We start from the raw sequence: 20,096 nt of genomic DNA, 5'->3' as shown, positions 1-20,096 counted from the left end.
TAGATACTACTGTTATGGTCATACCACTACAAGTGTTTACTCCACATTCTCCTAGGATCTATTCCAAAAAGAAACTGTGTCAACTAAAAATTAACGAAAAACTACCACAAATAAAGAAAGCAGAGTCCCTCCTCTTGTGAAAAGAACACTATTTTTTTTTTAAACTTAAAATTTCCCATTTTTTGGTCTTCTCAAGCTTTTTCAACACCTGAATCGGATCTTTACATTTCTATACATGAATATAATGTTGGATACACTTGCTTTAAAGGCACAAGTAAGTTTTCTATAACAATGTGGTCCAGGAGTTCACAGAGGAATCAAAGAACACACTGCATAAGCTGGCAAATATTATAAACTAGCAGAAAGAACCATAAAGAGCTAAAATAACATCAAAAGGGACTCTATTCATGTTCTTATAAAAATGAGAGGGTTAACAGCCAAGCAAACCATGCCAGAAGAGCTTACTTTTAGTCAACATGAGGCCACACAGCACCATGGGAATATTAAAATTTGATCATTATAAAATGGGAGGAATCAGTTCTTTAATGCCCTTTTTGGTATAAAGCACTAATATTTTAAATGGCTGATTGTTTTACTGCATGTCCCAGAAGAGCTTATGTTGTACTATGGCTTATTTTCTGACAAAATGTGCAAGGAGTATTGGTAGCCTAAGTATAAGTTATATACTTGCTATTAAAGAGAGGTCTCACTGTAGGGTTCTCTGATTTACACAACATGAAAACATGCAAAAGCTAATTCTAGCAAAGAATGACTACACACAGACTATTCATTTCTTTAGAAACAGTCTCTGTAAACCTATGACCAAAGGTTAAATTACTTTAAAGGGAACTAAGAGGAAATTTTCAGGCTACTTCAGATTTTACTATATCTAATAGAATACATTCAAATAAAGAACTAATCATCTGATAGATTATGCAATTTCTAATTAAAAATTTTGAGTAGCAACACCTTCAGATAAGACCGAGAAGATGTGTCGTACACAAATATATCCCTAAATAGATGAATGAACAAATAAACTTCTGTACTGTATTTTCATTTGAACATTAAAGAAATGTCTGTCCAAAATAAGTGTATCAGAAAATAAATAAATGAAAGCCCAAGTGACCTCAACATTCCCCTTCCACTAAACATAACCACCACCTGGTTACCCACTATTTACTACACTTCCTCAAAACTGCTCTAAAGCAGTGATATGCAAAGGAGATGGCTATGTCAAAGTGGAATCAGGGTGACCAACCCAGTTTAAGCACTGAAAGTTTCATGTCCCAGGAAATCCTCAGTCATGGGCAAACCAGGATGGTTGGTCATTCTAGGTGAAATACACCTTGATAAGAATTTGCTTCTTCTCATGTCTCATAATCTTAAAGATGAACAAAACATACTTGCTCTCAAGAAGCTTAAAATTAGGCCGGGTGCAGTGGCTCACACCTGTAATCCCAGCACTCTGGGAGGCCGAGGCGGGAGGATTGTTTGAGCTCAGGAGTTCGAGACCAGCCTGAGCAAGAGCGAGACCCCGTCTCTACTAAAAAAATAGAAAGAAATTAGCCGGACAACTAAAAACATATACAGAAAAAATTTGCCGGGCATGGTGGCGCATGCCTGTAGTCCCAGCTACTTGGGAGGCTGAGACAGTAGGATCGCTTAAGCCCAGGAGTTTGAGGTTGCTGTGAGCTAGGCTGATGCCATGGTGCTCTAGCCTGGGCAACAGAGTGAGACTCTGTCAAAAAAAAACCAAAAAACAACAACAACAACAACAAAAAAAAAAAAAAGAAAGAAAGAAAGCTTACAATTTTGTAGGAAAAGATGAGACATAAAAATATGGAAAAAATCATGAGAAGCACAAAATACTAAGGGAGTTCAGATGGAGTGATCAGGAACAGATTTATGAAGAAGGTGACAAATCAAAAAAAGTTACAGCATCTCAATAGGAAAGAACATACCAGGGATAAGAAAAGTGAAAGCAAAGGCACAACAGGCAGCATAATGTGAGAATATAATTAGAATATAGCAGAAAGCAGTCTGACTGGATCACAAGGCACAGAGGAGTAGGAAAATAAAAATAGCATGAGTCTACAGTAAGATCTCTGAGTACTGGTCAAAAGCTTTGACTCATTTAGTAAGCAACAATACTCAACATTTTGAAGAGAAACATACCAAGGTTGAGAAAACTAAAGGTACTTTTAAATTAACAAAAGGAGTTCTAACAGTAGAAGGCTGGATAATACATCTAGGAACGTTAAGCATTTTATTAAAATATGATTAACATGTGGTCTGCTTTTAAAAAGCAAGAGTTGGTTTACAACAAGTCCTATATTAAACTGGTGAAAACCAAAACTAAGAGGTCAGAAACAGTATACCATATACAAGAAACAAACTGCAAGAAACTGACATAAGGTTAATTCAGACAATTGGTAACTTCAGCTTTATTCAACAACACTGTATGGATATTAAGTATCTGCTATGTGCAGCCAGTGTAGATACCAGGTGCACACATCTTTGGTTCTCTATTTTTTTCCTTATTATTTTTTCTTTTTAAAATTTTTTAAGGGTGGCTGTGGGCTCCCCTCAGAAACCCAGGGCACCCTGGGGTTCCCTATTTTTCATAACAGGATGTTAACTTTGATACTACAGCATCTAACAGCTAAAGTATACTGAGGTTACTTTTAGTTATACCACTACCACACAACATGACACTCAGGGTATTTGCCTAAGATCTCACATTTACTGACAGATAAGGTAGATGCATGGGGCAGGCCATGTTTTTTCCTGAAGTGCATAAATGAAATATTCAGTTAAGGCTTAAATACCTCATGGCCTGGGACCATGTGTAATGTTCACTGCTGCATAACTAAAACTTAACACAGTGCCTAGGAATACAGAAGACAATTATTAAATGAATCAAAACCAGTTTGTTGCCCTAGAGCGGAGGCTGGTAAACTACAGCTCTCAGGCCAAATCCCATCTGCTACCTGTTTCTGATAAATAAAGTTTTGTAGGAACACAACCTCACTCATAAAGTTTTATGTTCATTTGTTGTATATTGTCTATGATTGCCTTCAGGCTACAATGGCAGAGCTCAATGGTTATGACCAAGATGATATGGCTAACAAGGCCTAAAATATTTATTATCTGCCCCTTTACAGAAAAAGTTTGGTAACACCTGCCCTACAGGATAGATAGAGCTTGGAAGGGACAACAAGGATAGATCTTGCCCATTAATTCACTGGTGAAATGGGTTTTACCTCAGACATGAACTCAAAATATTAGTGGCCATTATAATGAGTGCAGTGCTGAGAATGATTTTGAGACCAATTTAGACTCAAAATAAACAGTACAGTTCTCAATTATCAATGGTTACTGTGGTTTAGGGGAAGGACAAACAGGGTTTTAACTCTAAAAACATCTGAAAACTCCTATAGAATATTTTAAATATCTAGGACTGTCATCTTATTTTGGTTCTGGCATAGCTGATAGCACTTATTTTTATAACATTCATTCAGTATCTCTCTGTGCCAGGCACCTTATTCATTTAGTAAACAGATTCAGTTGTTTAAGGTCATTCATCAGGATGACAAAATAGTATTACAAGGAACACCTATTACAAGGTTGGTCCCCAGTATATCTTGGGAGGCTGAGGCAGGAGGGATTGCCTGAGGACAGGAATTTGAGACCAACCTGGGCAACACTGCAGACTCTGTCTCTAAAAAAAAAAAAAAAAAAAAAAATTAATTTAAAAATCAGCTGGGTGTGGTGGCCCACGCCTATAGTCACAACTACTCTGGAGGCTGAGGTAGGAGGATTATTTGAGCCCAGGAATTTGAGGCTGCCACTGCACTCTAGCCTGGGCAACAGAGCAAGACCATGTCTCTGAAAAATAAGAATTAAAAAAAATACAACCCAGAATCTGTTAACTCTACCCATTTTGATTCCAGAGTGGTTAATACACACAGTCTACCATTAAAGCATTCATGCCACTGGGGCTCTCAAGTTTCTCTTCAGATTACTTTAGAAAAATCCTTTGTTAACCAATAAAAATATTCCTGATCTGGAACATTTTAAAGATATTCTTTTATCTTTGGAAGTTAAATAACATCTGTGTGGTACTTTTAAAGTTTACATAGTCCTTTCACATATTAAGTTTCACTCAATCTTCAGAGCAACACTGAAGATAAGGTATTGTTTTTAGTTAAAGGAAGTTTGGATTACTTACCCAAGTTTGCAGAACTTTCAAAATATTGTAGAATTAGGACTAGAGTACAGACTAGCATTGTCCAACAGAACTTTTTGTGATAATATCCTATAGTAACTCTATCTGCACTGTCCAGTATAGTAGCCAGCAGTCATACATGGATTATCAAGCACTTTAAATGTGGTTAGTATAACTGAGAAACTAAAATTTTAATTTTACTTAATTTCAATTAAAGTTCTTTCTACACCACTGGATTTTTGCCTGTAAAACTATAGAACAAAGCATCCAGAGCCTCAATACTCATGAAAAGCTTAGATCCAAAAGCATCATCAGGGCATTTATCTTGGGAAATCGGTCTACCTCTAATCTCATTCTTGAATTTTTCTCTCACGTGAAGATACCACTCTTCTTTTTCCTTACATAAATATATCTCTGATGAGAAAGTTTTGCTAAATTTTTTAAGGACATGTATTAGACAAGGTTTCTGGTTGGAAGTAACATAAATCAAACTTAAATAGAAAAATGAGTCATTAAAAATATCAAGCAACTCAAAGAATTATCATGGGAACTAGAGAATGAGGTTGGGGGCTTATATAGCCACAAACACCCGAAACCACATTGCAAAATTGGCCAGGTGAGGAAACTGCTGTCACCACTGCTAACAGTAGATGCTCCTGTTTCTATCAATTGTTTATAGAGCAGGAAACTAATCTTGTAGTGTCCATCAACCACCAGGGAGAGAAAAATCCATCAGAAATCTATCATCTAGTCCTCTTCCACCCCAAGTTAAAGTACATATAATTTTGCAGGGCCCAGGTTGTGTACTTGTGCCCTAGCTGCAAGGGTGGCTGGGAAAACCAGTACCTGGCATTTTAATTTTCTATAAAGCAAGGCTGTTCACCAAGACATAGGCCGGTCTTTCCAGTACACTGGGGAGTCCCTTTCACACACCGACATGATAAAGGACATTTTTGGCCAGATACTGTTTCCGTTAGATGTAGTCTGGTTGGTATGGGCCGCATCGCCACATGACAGGAAGCAGGAAGGAGAAATGCACAGGATATGTGAAGAGGTAGTAAAACAAGTCACTGGTGGGAATGATGGGAAGGGAAGTCTCAAGGTCAGATCCAATTTAAATGCAAAGGCCCAGAAGCCTGAGAGAGCTAAGTGATTTTACAGTAGTGGATGGCTACCAAACTATTCACGTTTCCAACACAAATATTAATAACATCTCATTGTAGTAGGCACTGGGTGTACGTGTGTAAGTTTTGAAAGGCATCCCTGGAAAATTTTGATAATAATTTCCCTGCTCCTTATGACCCTAAGACCCCCATATCCCTAGCAAAGAAAGATCAGGGTCTAACAGAAACCATATTATTCCTCTTTTTGCCTGCAAATATTTAATAAATTTCCCCCAAATCAGTACAGAAAAGAAGGGTCTCTGTTGTCCCTCAGATTTCCAGAAATTAGATTCTTCAGTAATTTAAATAAACTACTCATATCTTAACTCCACAAGTCACAGGGGGGAAAAAAAAAGACACACCACCTCCAAAGGAATGATTATTACAGGGGGAAAAAGGCTATCCAAGACAGTTCTTTATGTCCAGAATTTAAAGCTACTATTACAGGTGCTCAATAATGTTTGCAGAACAGGTTGCAGAATGAGATAATGCCATCAACTACAGAGATAACCCCATTAGGGAAAATATCTACTTTGATATATTTCAAGGAAATACTATATTAAATACAGTTTATGAGCTGCTGGGGCAGAGGTATAAGAAATCAGAAGTGAGGCACTTTAGTCGTAGTAGAAAATTAGAATTCAAGTTAAGGATATGGAGTCCAGAAAAGCACATCCGTTTCCATGAACGGAAAACTACAAATTATTCTCTTAATATAAATGCCTAGCTTTTAAAATACACCATCCCCCACAAGAATGGGTAAACATTTTTTAAAACACAGTTTTACAGTCTGTTTCAACACAAGGCTGAATTCAGAAATAAACGGAATTGGTGTCTTCCGTGAGAAGAACAAATGGCTATGAAAATACTTTATTTTATTTTACTGTTAACCTCAGAACTGTTAACCTCAGAACTAGGATTAAATGACAAGCTTAATATGACTGCCCTCAATGCATTTAAAACTATGAGAATACCTTGATTTTAGATTGTGGGTTCATAATTTGCATATTATATATTCTAAATGAAACATAAGTACCAGGATATTCCTAATGGAAAATCCCCCAGTAAACCTGCCAAAAGTTCAGAGGAGAAAAATTAACCAAGCAACAAAACATAGTGGAAGCATAGGTAGTTCCTATAATTTTTTCTAATAATTTTAATATCTCAACCTAAGCAATTTATGCTAGCAGCTTACTGCCCACACTGGCTTATGCAGCTAATTGTGTTATAAAATTGTTTTTGACTAATTTAACAGTTTTTCCCTTTATACTCTACACTCTTCAGTTTATTCAAAGATCCATTTCATATCCAGCAAAATAAAGACCACTTAGAAAAATAAAAGGCATGCCACACTTCACTGGAAGCCATAAATAATAGTTATATTTGGCTTTTACATATGAATAATGCATAATTACTTACTTGCATAATTACTAGGTCAGTAAGCACATTTAAAAAAAATAAAGTAGCTTCAAAAACATGCCTGCTGTCTTGGCAATTCTATAAGTCAATAACAAAAAAAAAATCACATTCATATATGTTTACATTCTTGAATATTAGAATATACACCAAACAAATGGATAAAGGCAATGAGAACCAAAGTTTGGGTGTCAGGCTGCTAGAATAAGCAAAGCATAAGAGGAAAACATGAAAAAGCAAGCAGTCACTTCCTGTAATCAATTCTGAATTTCAAAGTAGCCTCTTGAGATATTTACTTCTTTCCTCGTCACTACTGAATGGTCCCATTAAGGATTTATTTTTTTAAATTTTTATTTTTAGGGTCTCACTCTGTTGGCTAGCCGGAGGGCAGTGGTGTGACCATAGCTCATTGCAACCTCAAACTTCTGGGCTCAAGTGACCTTTCTCCCACAGTCTCCTGAGTAGCTGGGACTACAGAGGTATGCCACCACACCCACCTAATTTTTTATTTTTGTAGAGACAGGATCTTGCCATGTTCCCCAGGCTGGTCTTGAACTCCTGGCTCAAGCAATCTCCCGCCTCAGCCTTCCAAAGTGCTAAGGTTACAGGTATGAGCAACCGTGCATGGTCCCATCAAGAATTTTTAAACAGAGATTACCTTAGTCCTATTTATAATATTTCTATTCTAATTTTCTATCGGATTCTTACTTTACAATTAAATGTATTATATAAATCTTGAAAGCTTATCAACTGGGAGAAAAACCGCATGGTATCTTATAAGACCTTGGTTCTCCTATACCCCTAAAGACTCATCACCCTCAGCCGTGCATTCCACCCTCAGTCAGGGTCAAAAATAATTCCTTGGCAGAGACTGTTTCTAAGCTATTTGCTTCAAAGTAACATTTTCAGACCCCATGTCTTCCCCAAGGACACATAGTAATGAATAAAGCCTTTCCAACCCATTTCTTACAGCTGCAATCCCCAACCTGAGGCCTCTTAGGAACTGGGCCACACAGCAGATGAGTGGAGGGAGAGAGCAATGCTTCATCTGTATTTACAGCTGCTCCCCATTGTTTGCATCACTGTATAAACTTCGCCTCCTGTCAGACCAGCAGCAGAATTAAATTCTCACAGGAGCTCGAACCCTACTGTAAACTACGCATGCAAAGGACCTAGGTGGTGTGCTTCTTATGAGAATCTAATGCCTGATGGTCTGAGGTGGAGCTGAGGTGGTGATGCTAGTGCTGGGGAGCAGCTGCAAATACAGATGCAGAGAGGTTTGACTGCACGATAAATGTAATTTGCTTGAATCATCCTGAAATCATGCCCATACCCCTTCTGTGGCAAAACTGTCTTCCATGAAACCGGTCCCTGGTGCCAAAAAGGTTGGGGACCGTTGCCTTATAGAAATTCTGAAATCTAACATCTCTGAAAACTGAACGTTTTATATAACAACTAATTTGGTAGTAAAACCTGACCTGATATAAATTTTACCTTTTATTTATCCATTTAGTGTAGCTATCCATATTTCACATTAACATCAAGTGTTTGATTACTCTTTATACAAAGGTAAGGGATTATGGCCCTACAATCCATTTCACAAACATCTGCTGGAGCAAAGCACTTCTTGAATTTACTTCAGTTTGTGTGTTGTTGCTCACTATGATTCAGTGTTTATTTAAAACTTACAAACTCCTTTAATATCATGCACAGATTCCACCTGATTTTACTATCTTCTATAACTACTAGAGCCCAAGGGTTTTTACTTCTTTCTTGGACTCTATAATCACTCAGCCACATCACTCATTTGAGTATTTTGAACTGCTATTTACATTTCATACCGGTTAACTTTTCATGTTGTTGCTAAAAATCTTGTGCAAAATTACTCAATTTAATCCTAACATACAGTAACTAAAAACAATTAGCTCTCAATGACAGGCAGTCAGATGAACTAGTACTCAAGAGACACATGACCTAAATAAAAAATAAGGGAATTATAGTTGGACATAGATATAACACTTTAAAAAATCAGTTTAAGTAGTAGCTGATGGGAATGGATAAGGACAAACCATTGCACTTTGTATATTTTTTCAATTAAAATGATCTTTTTTGCACACTTGCCAATTATTGGGCTAACCATCTGAAATAGTGATGGAAAGGTAACATGGTGTTCCTATCCCCCTGAAACAGTTTAGAAGGGGAAGAGAGGTAAACAAATGGACAAGTATAATTACTGACTGAGATAAGAACTATGAAGGTAATGAACAGGGATTTTTATATAAGGTGATCAGGAAAAACTTTTTTAAATGTGATATCTGGGCTAAGATCTAATGTTGAGACTGAGGCAGAACTGCAGATAGCACCAAAATTCAAAGGTGGTAAAGCGCTTGTTGGGTCAAGATCAGGTAGAGGTACAGTGTGGCTAGAGCTTAGTGAACAGTGGAAAGGAAACTAAGTTGTGAAGCAAGAATTGGATTATGCAGGACCTTTTAAGTAACCGGTTTTTATTTTAAGCCACTGAAGGAAAAATTGGGACCAGAGGGTATTATTACATGATCTCATCTACATTTTTAAAAAGATCAATGTGTCTTCTGGGGACTTTGTCCTTCGTGGAGAAGGACAAGAATGGAAACAAGTTAGGAAGCTCCTGTAGGAGCCCAAACAAGAGATGACTATGGCTTAAACAAAGGTGGTGCACTGAAACACAGGGTTTGAGAGCTCAAAAAGACCTTAACTTCCATTTAGCCAAACTTTTTCTCTACATAAAGATAATGTCCTAAGAAAGGAGTTTTTGTTTAACGTTTCATGGCTAGTGCCAGAGAGAGAACTGAATACCTGCCACCAGGTCAATGTTACCACTAAACGATGCTACTTAAGACAATCAAAGGTCTAGTAACTACTTAAAACAAGTACAGATTTATCTTAATGCCCAAAGGAATCAGATAAAATTTATGAGGACAATGAAATAAATGTCTAATTTGAACACCTGAAGGTCCAGAGAAAAGTGCACAAGGGTCTGCTGGGGAGTAGAAATAGCAAAAGTACTCTCAACTAAAACTGCTTAGTGATGAAACTTTAAGACCATAATCTCTAACTGATAATGCCAAATTTATTCTCTGCATAGGACCACCTGGTGGATAAGATGTATCAATCTCTGTAGGCATGCAGTTTGCAAAAGAAAAAAAAAAAGATGTATCAATCACTAAAGCATCACAAGTGCTTTTCAAAGTGGGCTTTATCATTCCTGTTGACCAGACCTGTGAAGTGAACAGCTGTAACAGTAGCGCTTCTCATAGGAGAACCTCTTAATCACCACCCTCACTCTCTTCTTTGCTCTACTTCCTTCCCTTCTACCTCTTCATTGCCTATTAGCACCATCATCACTTTCATCTGAACAATAGAGAAATGTTATGAATGCTTTCCTGTCCTCAAAAGCTTGCAAAAATCCTGTCTTACTTCTCTTTGTTGGAGAATGATGAAGGAAGCCCTGAGGACTCCTGAAAGAAGAAAAGCACAAGTATAAAAAAGCTAAAATACAAGAAATTTCACACAATTTTTTCAGCTATCAACTAAACTGCATGAACAATAAGTGGCAACCTTGTGATTAATTTGTGATTAATAAATATGATCTCAATATGTTCTCTAATTCAGAACTGCTAGAACAGCTGACCAGTTAATTATTTACTATAGAGAGCACTAAAGCTTCCTATTAAATTCCCTCTCTCACTGAGGGATTAGCTCATGTAGGCAGGAGTTCTATAATGCTTAATCCCTGAAGCTACCCTGAAGTTAGCATTTTCACACTTATTCCTTCTCTAAACCACTTCACACCCCTTTTCTCTTCCTCTGGTGTCAACCTTTTTCTTTCAAACAGGGGTTCTCAGATTCAATACTCTTTATTCACAGAACATACCATTTTATGTCTAGGGAAATAACTGGCACTAAATTTCCAAGAAACTGAGCACAGTGTAAACTATAATGTAACCACCTTACTGCTTTTCTAATCTGAAACCAATCACTTGATCCACACACAGGTTAGCCTAAAAACCCTTTAAAATTTGGAACTGTCCCATGATGTGAGGTTTATAAAAATAGTTGTTTAACAAGAATAACTACAAGAATTTTTAAACTAAACATAAGAAACAGCATTCTCCCAAAAAGTTAAAAAAAAAAAAAAAACCAAACAGAAGTGTTTTTTCAAAGTATCTACTTAAGGTAGATAATACAGCAAATTCTCAGATCAAAGGACTACCCTAGCTAGAATGCAGTGGTTTCATCACAGCTCACTGCAACCTCAAACTCCTGGGCTCAAGCAATCCTCCTGCCTCAGACTCCCAAGTAGCTGGGACTACAGGTGCATGTTACTGCAACTGGCTAATTTTTCTATTTTTTGTAGATGGGCCCTCACTCTTGCTCATGCTGTTCTTGAAATCCTGACCTCAAGCGATCCTCCCTCCCTCAGCCTCTCAAAGTGCTAAGATTACAGGTGTGAGCCACTGTGGGTGGGCTCAAACAAGACATTATTAAACTTGAAATTGCGGCCGGGCGCGGTGGCTCACGCCTGTAATCCTAGCACTCTGGGAGGCCGAGGCGGGTGGATTGCTCAAGGTCAGGAGTTCGAGACCAGCCTGAGCGAGACCCCGTCTCTACTAAAAATAGAAAGACATTATATGGACACCTAAAACTCTATATAGAAAAAATTAGCCGGGCATAGTGGCGCATGCCTGTAGTCCCAGCTACTCGGGAGGCTGAGGCAGGAGGATCGCTTAAGCCCAGGAGTTTGAGGTTGCTGTGAGCTAAGCTGACGCCACGGCACTCACTCTAGCCTGGGCAACAAAGTGAGACTCTGTCTCAACAAAAAAAAAAAAAAAACTTGAAATTGGAAAAAATCTATAGCTTTACTGTAGGAAAGCTACAAAATATCCTAAAATTGAGCAAGTCAACTATTAAAAAACTATTGAAGGTTTATGTTAGAACTTGGACACATACGCACTCTGTCTACAGATGAGTAATCAGGTACATAAAACAAATATTAAAACAAAAAATAGGCTTAAAGATAATAATTATCTATTATGGCGACCAAAAGTTGAGCAGACCGCTCACAGAAGACTGCAAAGAAATTAACCTAACCTAAGTTGATTATATATTAATAAAAGATTTCAAGATAATGCACATGAAAACACTGCCTCACATTTATCTATGGTTTCCATTCCTCTCTCCAAAATATAAACAGAATAAAGACATTAAACACTGAGAGCAAAGTATGGAAAAGTGACCAATACAAGAAAAAAAGAGAATACATCAGACATATGGGAATATTTTAATTAGCCTTTTCAGATAAATGTGGATATTCTTTTTTCATACTACATCAAAGCTCAGTAATTGGTTTCAATATGGAATGGCAAACCTTATCAATAAACTTTATGTTCTCTATAACATTAAAATCCACTGGTCTGACTCGCACTTTGGAAGGATTTCTTATCCATGAACAATTTTAATATCATGCATTGGTCATTTGGAAATTATCAGCTCACAGTTAAGAGGATAGTCAGATCCTCATTTCATTATACATTTAAAAAAAAATGCTGATTAATATCATCACCAGTATCAACAGAAAAGGCTTTGAAATACTGGGAAACTGAACACAGCAGCCGACAGAAGCTTTAAATTTTTGCTTAAAAGCTAGAGTTTTTATCAGTGACCAAAAATACTGTCACTATTTTCTGTAAAGCAAAAGGCTGTTTTTGAGAAAATGTTAGCCCCTAACACATGAGACTGAATAACCATAGTTTGTCAGGTATTCTTTCAAGTAAAAGTGGTGTTTCATGAAAAAAGTGACTGGTTCAGCTTCTGACTCAATCACACAAATGCTTTCCTCCTAGAAACAACTATTATAATACTTCAGTATGCAGCCAAAGTGTTTTAAGCATATTTCTCATTTTGTAACAGCATATCAAAAAGATGTGTACAAGGGTAAAGATTTAAATTTTTTTACTTCTTAACACATTAACTGCCATGTGAGTTGTATTTAACTCACGCTAGTTTTGAGCCCGGGGCCTCCTGAAGCATATAGAATTCACACGTGTCTCTTCACCCTGGGAGCCGCAAGAACTATTTTTCAAGTTGCATATAACCCACGCACAGAGAACAATAAATAAAAATCTTTTCATTAAATTAGAAAGAATCATTTTGTTTTCAAAGTTTTTATTCTATTTTTGTAATAAAACACCATGGCCCCAAGAAAAAATTTTTTTCTACTGTGGCAACCAATGTGTTAATCAAGAGAATTTAGGTGAAACCTTTTTTTAAAAATTGTGAGTACATGGTAGTGAAGAATACAATGATTACTAGTACAGTATGGTGCTCTATCCTGGTTTATTCTAAAGTGCCTTGCCCACCATTGCTTGTGTCATAGGTACAAATGTCAAAACAGTGAAAAAGGCTAAGAATATCTCAGTATTATTATAAAAATAGTTTTCCACCTGTATATGTCCTGAAAATGTCTAGGAGGTCTCCAGGATTTCTTGGACCATACTTAAAAGTCACTGAGCTAGATAATTTGTTAAGCTGTTCAAAAACAATTACTCTCTTTGTCCTTATCGATACCTTAATGGGAATCTTAAGCAAGGCTATAGAGGAATAAAAGCTTTATAGAACAAGAATACTACATTAGTATATTCTTTTATGGTTTATAAAGCATTTATGAATAATAATGCATTTAATCCTCAACAACTCCAAGAAGTATATGCCACCATTCCCACTGAGGAAGCAAGGCTGGAAAACTTTAGAAAGGGAAGTACACATTTTGCCTTAGAAAAAAACAAATCATTGTAGTGATGGGATTACGTGATATTAATTTTGTTCTTTACACTTTTCTATATTCTAAACATTTTAATAAGAAAAATTACAAGACAAACATATTTGGAAACTCAAGTCACTCTTACCAAGACAGTGCAAATTCAGTGCAATATCTCAAGTTCAATAATTTCAAGAGCAGGAGACAATATTGACACACATGTTATATACCTCCTCCCTATCCTTGTACAGTAGACTTCCAGATTCCAGAGGGATTCTTGAGCTTTGCTATTGTTACTGAGAAGCTTATTGATAACTTACAAATCTCAGAAATAGCAGCTATCAATATGTTAGCATAAATTAGTAGCAGGAGTCCACATTCTCACTGCAACTTTAAAACACAAGGTAACAAACAGCTGGATGCAATATATATACCAACTGACATCTAAAAACTATTTATTAAATAAAAATAGCATATTTATAGTCCTTATTTTATTGACACCCTCAGCAGTTTTATTAACTGAGAAATTAGAAGCCTCCTAATTTAGTATAAAGTAACTTTGAAAAATATATTCTAATGTGAGAATAAATTTTATAGGGCACAGATAATTAGAATTTTATTTTACCCAGCCTTTCCCATTTCCTATCCAGATGGTTTTGCCAAACACTGGTATTAAATGGACAAAACACTGTTTTATCTTTTTTCCTTCCCACAGGCAAAGAGGAGGAAAACAACAGATAGAGGCAATCTACCAATGGGCAATCAGTTTACTGTATATGTTCAAAATAAAGTTAATTAGTGAAATGCTGAATAAGTTTTAAGTAAAAAAGGAAAAATTTATTAAAGTACACATTTACTGAAATAAATTTCAGAGCAATTACTGAAAAACTCAGCCAGAAGCTCCATGATATAATTAGTAAGCCCATAAATCAATAAAGTGATCAAAATTATTTAACTGTCTTTAATAGATGCTCCCTTTAACATCTTTATTCAGTTCATTTGTACAATAGTTTAAAAACATCCAATCTCCTACTACTGGAAAAGATCACCTAGCAAGCTACCTCATGACCTCAGGATTCAGTTTAAATTTAAAAGGTTTCATTGATAAAGTAGCATAACTGTAAGAGTAAGCTTTAGGAACCAGTTTACTATAAAATTCAAACTCAGAACATTAAATAATTACTTTCTACAATTCTCTTATTCTCTAAGATTCTTAATTTAAAAGTGAACATATTTCTAATATTGAAGCATCTCATAAACAAATAATTTTAAGTTGTATAGTGATATTCCAGTCCAATACTGACCTTCTGTATAATAAAAAACAGATGGAAATTCTGCAACTCATGTTGCAAATATTTTTTACTTAGAGAAGTAATTTAAATGTTATTTCAACATCTTGTACATTTCCCCTTAACTTATAAGTTTTAAGGCACCTTGAAAACAGTCAAGAATTTTGGGCCGCGCGAGGTGGCTCACGCCTGTAATCCTAGCACTCTGGGAGGACGAGGCGGGTGGATCGCTCAAGGTCAGGAGTTCGAGACCAGCCTGAGCAAGAGCAAGACCCCATCTCTACTAAAAATAGAAAGAAATTATATGGACAACTAAAATATATATGGAAAAAATTAGCCGGGCATGGTGGCGCGTGCCTGTAGTCCCAGCTACTCGGGAGGCTGAGGCAGTAGGATCGCTTGAGCCCAGGAGTTTGAGGTTGCTGTGAGCTAGGCTGACGCCACGGCACTCACTCTAGCCTGGGCAACACAGTGAGACTCTGTCTCAAAAAAAAAAAAAAAAAAAAAAAAAAAAATTTTGATTCTCTATACTGATGTAAAGGAAAAAAATTTTTATAAATTGCTACTGAAATAATCAGTTGCTCTGTACCCTCAATTTGACCAACATTAGGAATAAACCCACCAGTTATTAGGAAGTATGGAAAATAGGTGATACTTATTTCTGTTGGTAGTGGACTTTAAAAAACAATTTTTTTAAAGCAACACAAAAGTTCCTTATAACTTTTCTTGTTCAAAATGGAAACACTTGATGACTAAAGAGATTGGTTTTAAAATCCAGTGCTCAATTGGTTTCAAACAAAGTACAACACATTATATACCAAGTCAGTTTTTACTGCAAACGGATAAATTCATTCTATTCTCTGTAGCTACTACTGCTTCCATTGCGCTCATGAGATTTCCAAAGAACCAATAAATTAAAAGATTTACATCCTCAAATGGTAATTAGTATCTTTAAATACCACTGTAAAATATCTATGAACACTGAAAAACATTAGCTTTCAGCACAAAGGTAAGCCAAGGCAGGACACTCATGTTCATAGATGGCTGAAGTAAAAATTTTGTCCAGTGTTACAATGAATCACTGCATCAGCCAAAATGTCTGTCTCTTGTTCTAAAAGAAATTCAATTTGAAAAGGCTAACAGTGAAACTTCAACCTAATCTCCAAGACCATTGAATCCTCAAAAATGAGGGGGGAAAAAACTCAAGGTATATAGTCACAACCTTATGTCTTGGGATAGTTCAATCTTTATCAAGGTTTTTTATAGAGTGAACATGTGACATCATTGCTATGAAAGAAAAAACAACTTTTGAATAATTAGTTCATAAATAAAAAACTATTCCTAGTGCCAGTCAAATCTAGACATTACAGATCAATACCCATCCTCTTAATACAAACATACATAGGAACATATTTCATATCGTTTGGTAAATGACATATACAAATCAGTAAGATCTCCTTGATATTCAATAATAAAACTATTTAAACCATACTTTTGGGGAAAAATAAATGACACTTTTATGAAATCAGCCAAATTCTCTCTGTATCAGATCCAATTTCACAGATTTCACTACCTCACCAAGTATTTATCAAGTACCCACAAAAAAGGCAAAGAAACTAGAATGTGAGCTTTTCATTCAAATCTTAGACTTTGCATTTAAAACACGTATAGTTACCTAAATGTTATCAATCTCTACAACTTCCACCAATCTTGAATTACTATGGGAAGATACACTTGAAGAGATCCTTAAATAGATCGATCAAGTTTTTTTATGATTAATCCTTTACTATACCTTACCAGACCCTCCTTACATGGTGGCTTTTTACTATGGGGGCTCACTTTCCCTTTATACAGCTAAGAGAAAATATTGGAATTCTATTGTAAAGGATTCTTTTGAGGATAAAATGAAAATCAATTTGTAAAGTAAAAGAGATTCCAAAGCCATGTGGAAATGTTTCTTTTTGAAGGATTACACTGCTCTCTTTAAATATCCTCTTGGAATATTCATTACCACTAACCCCTAAATTCAAAAGCTAAACATTACTATGTGCTCAGGCAAGGTGCTGCTAGAAATTAAGAATACAGTGGAGAATGAATTGGATCCAGTCTCTGCCCTCCTGGGACCTACTATATATTTAACCAGTGTTGAGTCAATGTGCGAGGCACCCTATCAATGCTTTAATGCACACAAAAGAACATATACTTTGTTGCTGGAGTTTACAATTTACTAGAACAGATAACAAGAATATATAATGATAACACAAGGTAGGAAGTGATATGTACCATAGAAAGGAAGACAGATGACTTTCATGGGGTTACAGGGTGGGTAGGAGAAGGTGAAAGGGGACAGAGCAATGATTTTCATGCCCCGTACCACATTTTTAATTAAGCCAGTTTAGTATTGGCTCTTCAGTTGTACTATGATACTTAGTATATTAACAACAAACTGGACACATGTGTCCCAATGATTTACTTTGGGGCTTCCTCAGATAAGGCAGCTTCACAATTTACTGTGAATGTCAAACAAGGAAATGCAAGTGAAAACTCCTAACGTAGTGCAGAGATGAAAAGCATGGGGGGATAAGTAAGATCACTCCAGGCTCTATGTTCTTAAAGTTATTTATCTGAGTATTAGTTTTCTCTCCCAAAACCTGGGGATGAAACTATCCAAGTGGTTCTTCCATACTATTTGACTAAGACACCTTTTAAAAATATGATAGAGGAATAATAGTCTTTGTAAAATGTAATTTACTATAAAAATGTATTTCTTCCTCCAGGTAGTCTATTACAGACAGACTACTGTCCTAAAAGTCAGCAGACCCATCAAGTGGTTATCTTATCTATTGTAGGCCTCAGTTTCCTCCTCCATAAAATGACAGGGTGGGACTGGATGATCTAAATAGTCCCTTCCGGCCCTTAAAAAGTCCCATGACTTCATTATGACTCAATAAATATTATTTCAAGAGTCAGCTTTTAAGAGTGATATGAGCTTGAAGTTAAATGAATGTCTCCTTTTTCTGTGAGATACTTCTAGCTAAGATAAGGTCTTGTTGAGCAAGTCCAAACAGCATACTAGTTACAAAAAAGAGGGCTGAAAAATAAATTTACGAGTTAGAAGCTTTAAGTTATAAGCACTAGATATACATTAGATGCTACCAGCAAAACAAAAGTTCAATTAGACGGAATTAATTTTAAAAACTAAAATCACAACCTTCATTTAGTGTCAACTTCTACCCCGTAAAATGTGATTTCCCGTTACTGCAATACAGAACTGCTTCAATTCATACCAACCAGGAGTTACAGGGCCAAAAATTTTTTCTAAACTATTAAAGAGGGTGGGAGGGGGGACAGGCGAAGGGGAAGCAAACCATCTGCTCTAACTCGCAAGGATCATCTTTTTTCCAAAGGGCATCAGTTTTTCTAAGAAGAAAAATCCGGAGGATTTTTCACTGGGCGTAGTTTTAAATAAAATTCATGGCGCTGATAGTTTTAGAATTAGACACATCGAGATGGCGAAAACGAGAAGACAAACTTCCTGGATTTTCTCTGCCTGTGTAAGAGAAAGAGATTTCCTCTTGCTGACGAAAGGAAAGGCCCCTTTAACAGTTTTTCTCTACACGGTGCTGGCTGCCAGACTAGGTGGGGCTCCCTCCGCTGCCTTCCTCCTGCCACTTCCCGCAACAAATGGAGCAAGCCAGCCCCGATTCAGGCAAACTTTTTCCCTGTCAGGCTCGAGCCCGCAGGGCGCCGGGGAGTGGTTTCCCCTGAACGCTCCTCGCCCAGGCTCGGGGCTGGGGGAAGCTAGGTCTTCGCAAAGGACAACTTTCTGGTTTCCGTTGTAACTTCCACCCACACCCGAGAGGGAACCAAGGCGAACAGCAAGGGGGCTCCGGGGCGGGGAGCGAGTCTTCGGGGGAGCCGACGGGGAAAGGCGGGCAGGAGGAGGCTGCAGCGGCCGCGGGCTGAAGGGAGCGGGCGGGGGGGGGGGGGGTCCTCGGGCTCTCACTTCCTCCGCCATATTTCAGACATTTGACCCCTTCCGCAAAGCGCGCTGTTTCCCCGCGGCGGCGGCTCGTCCTTGCGGACCCGGGAGGCAGTGCGCTCGCCGGCCGGGCGCCGGGCCTTCGCGCCACCTGCCGCGCGCCGAGGGGCAGCCGCTGCCGGGGACCCTGACCGCCCCGCCCGGCCCGGCCCGCGCCGCACCCCACCCGCTCCCCTCAGCCGGCGCCCGGCCCCCGCCCCGCGCGGCCACCGCCGCTCCTCTCAATGGCCACGCACGCACTCTGCGAACCTCTCACGCTGTCACCGGGTCCCCGCAGCCAGCGTCGCCCCGCGCTTCCTCCGGGTCGCTACTCCCGGCGCCACGGCAGTCCTGCCGCTGCCGCTGCCGCTGCCGCCGCTCGGGCTGCTTTACACGCCTGACTCTGGGCGAGGTTTGGCGGTGTCGCCTTGACGTCAGGCGTTCAGCCTCGCTCTCGCTTCCGCCCGCGGGCGGGGCGCGCGGGTGCGCGGCCCGGGAAGGGGCGGGACTGCGGGGCGGGACGAGGGGACCGCGGGGGCCGCGGGGGCCGCAGGGGCGGGGCCGCCGCGCGCCGGGTCCTCGCCTTGGCCTCCCGCGGGCCTCCCGCGCCGGCGGAGCGCATGCCCAGCCCACGCGGCGCTTTGGCGGCCTGTGTTCGCGATGTCTCTCCCTGGCCTCCGCCGCCCGGTCAGCCTCGCCTGCGCCGGCTGGCTGGTGGGCGGCTTCGCGTGTCGGCTTTTCAGAGAGCGCGCACTTCCCCACCCCAGCGGGCTACGGCGGGAGGCAGGGCTTAGAAACCCTCGGAAACCCAAAAGGTGCCTCCTTAATGCAAACTATAATTCAATCGTCAACACCTCGAAACTGTTGGTGTTCGCGTCATCCTTTGTGCTGGGCAAAGTAACTGAGAAGTAACCGAGAGCGTGCAGTTTGTACACCTCTGCAGAGCTCCCGTGAAGGAGCCTAGGTCAGGGCAGCCTTTCCTTTCGTGAGATGGCCTTTCTCTTGAATTGACAAGTATTTCATCCACTGGTGTCTTAACTGGGCAAACTTTCCAAATTGCCCTGCCAAGTGCTACCCAAACAAGTTGGTAACCCTGAGCCCAAATCAGCACTATTGATATGAATAAAATAAATTGTGTATGTAAATACGTGACTTGGGTGCTTTGGTGGCTTTGCAGCATTAC

The 20,096-nt window shown here is 38.7% G+C and overlaps 1 protein-coding gene across 2 annotated transcripts in view; it reads right to left on the bottom strand.

Annotated features, from left to right (window-relative positions):
* The window catches only part of RAP1B (RAP1B, member of RAS oncogene family), a 42,476-nt gene extending 23,117 nt beyond the window's left edge, over window positions 1-19,359 (bottom strand). For both annotated transcript variants that reach the window (XM_069489894.1, XM_069489893.1), the window contains exon 1: window positions 19,184-19,359. The gene's annotated coding sequence lies outside the window, so the exon portion shown is untranslated. The remainder of the gene's footprint in view (window positions 1-19,183) is intronic.
* Between the last annotated feature and the right edge of the window lie 737 nt (window positions 19,360-20,096).

Source organism: Eulemur rufifrons, chromosome 16, assembly GCF_041146395.1.
Source record: "Eulemur rufifrons isolate Redbay chromosome 16, OSU_ERuf_1, whole genome shotgun sequence".
NCBI lineage: Eukaryota > Metazoa > Chordata > Mammalia > Primates > Lemuridae > Eulemur > Eulemur rufifrons.
Note: the sequence above shows the minus strand (reverse complement) of the source record. Positions and strands in the feature narration are given on the sequence as shown.